We start from the raw sequence: 2,143 nt of genomic DNA, 5'->3' as shown, positions 1-2,143 counted from the left end.
CAGTGACCAGCTGTGCATCGTAGTGACTGGCCCTTTGTAGGAAACAAAAGTAACAGGAACTGTAATCAGAACTGTTACCTGGGCACCTAACAGAGTGAAATATATGGGCTGGGGGAGGAGACATCTTCGGCCAGACGTCAACAATCCCAGACACCTAGAATATTGCCTATAGCATCACGAATGGATGAACAACAAAATGAATGACTATGTGCACCTAGATGTTGATGAATATGGAAGCCTGGAAAAAGTATGCCAATATGTTAAAAACGGGAAGTAATTAATCTTTTATTTATTAGTATTTTCCAACTTTCTAAATTTTTTGCATTAAGCATAAAATAGTTTTGAAATCATTAACTTTTTTAATTATAAAAATGATCCATATTTTATTTTAAGGCCTTTCCAATGACACCTACCTTCATTAAGTAGTTCGTTTAAAGGATAAATGGAAGTCGTCGACTTTGGAATTGCAGAAGCAACTGGCTTCCTCTTCCCAGAGAGCTGACGCTGATGCAGTTGGAGCGCCCTTCCAGGTGTGTGTGGGGCATGGTCACGAGCTCCGTCTGTGGGTGAGAGAGTGGAGCTGTGTGCCTGAGTGGCCTGACAGGGACAGCAGGAGCCTGTGGAGCCAGGTGCCCAACTTTTGCTTGTACACATCTACTAGAAGACATAATCCAGTACTCTCGGATGTTTAAATGCATTAAATCTCCTGCAAGCCAGCTCAGGGGCCAGGGGTTCCATCTCGGGCCTGCTGTGCCGACCCCACCCCCGGGGGCGCGTTGAGGCTGAGATTGAGACAGGGTGTGGTGGCACATGCCTGTAATCCCAGCTCTTGGGAGGCTGTAAACAAGTGGATCACTACGAGTTTGAGCTAGTAGTGAGATCCTGAACACCCTGTAGACCCTTCCCTAAAATACATACATAATTAAATAAATAAATAAAGTCTTTTGGGGGTGACAGGACCACTCTTTGGAGTGCAGACGTATCCCGCAACAGCCACAAATCCAGCACTCCTGGCTGCATGTGTGGAGGGTCAGACTGCCTGAGCGCAGTGACCGCTCAGGCTCTAGTGGACCCAGTCTTCCCTTTTCTAGACGAACACCATGTGATATCCCTGTTGTTCCCTTTTGTAACAACTCATAGATCATATCCTAGCCTAGCCTGACACAGATGAATTTTTAAAAATTCAATACTGTCTGTGCCCAGGGTCCGAAATAAAAGAGAAACAACAGGCCTGTTCCTGTTTCCTGTGCGATAAAGCATTGCACACTTCTGTAGAAAGCGCGGGAGCGCGGCTGCAGCGGAGGGCCCGCTGTGACACACGCCCTGTAACCATGAGCACCTGTGCGGGGACGGCGCGCTTGCTTGCTTGCGGGAGGGCACAGGAAAGGAGGGTGAGGCTGAGGGCGGCGCCCGTCGGGGCTCCCAGCGCAGCACTGACTTGGACACCGTGAAAGAGAAAAGCTACCTGAGCTGAACCGGCACAGCAGGCCGAGCCAAGTCACAGGCTGCCGGCATAGAAACACGAGCAGCGCGGTGTTCTTGCCCGCGGGCTGCCGCGCGCGTCTGCTGGCGACCGACACCCCGCGCTGCGCTGCACGCCGCCGTCCTGTCCCGAGCCCACCGCGAGCGCGGCCGGCGCAACCCCGGCAGCCCAGGAGCGCCACCCGCCTGGCTGTGCCTGCGGCCGCTGGCTGAGGCAGAACTTCTCTTCCCGCCGCCCAGGCGGCCGGTGCACGGCGGCTGTCACGCGCAGGGCTGCTCCGAGGCCGCGGGCGCTCGCTCGCTCGCTCGCACCGGGCTGCAGGCGCGCGCAGGATCCGGCCGCGTCGCTTTGCGCGTCCAGGTCCAGCGCCGCACATGGCGCCTTTCGCTAGCTGCTAAGCTTTCGCGGTTCGTGGCATTCAGATTTGTAAGTGAATCTTGACCAGCTAGTTAAGATACATAAACATTTTAAATAATGCCAAAACAGAGCAAAACAAAAAAATAAAATTTATCAACTGGAAAAAAATTGAAATAAAATATTTTGATAGCAACTAACTTGTGAAACTACTATGAAGAAAACATAGGGTAACTTACTTAAATATTCACAGGTTGGAGAGGTTTACTTTTATTTTGCAAAAATTAAAAGTTCGTGAAAATGTGG

The 2,143-nt window shown here is 51.1% G+C and overlaps 1 pseudogene across 1 annotated transcript in view; it reads left to right on the top strand.

Moving 5' to 3' along the window:
* Positions 1-1,924, top strand: part of LOC101564400 — a 21,234-nt pseudogene extending 19,310 nt beyond the window's left edge. Inside the window, exon 2 of the transcript XR_001117334.2 lies at positions 1,488-1,924. The product of XR_001117334.2 is annotated as an N-alpha-acetyltransferase 50 pseudogene (transcript). The remainder of the gene's footprint in view (positions 1-1,487) is intronic.
* The last annotated feature ends 219 nt before the right edge of the window (positions 1,925-2,143 follow it).

Source organism: Octodon degus, unplaced genomic scaffold, assembly GCF_000260255.1.
Source record: "Octodon degus isolate 3935 unplaced genomic scaffold, OctDeg1.0 scaffold00174, whole genome shotgun sequence".
NCBI classification, from domain to species: domain Eukaryota; kingdom Metazoa; phylum Chordata; class Mammalia; order Rodentia; family Octodontidae; genus Octodon; species Octodon degus.
Note: the sequence above shows the minus strand (reverse complement) of the source record. Positions and strands in the feature narration are given on the sequence as shown.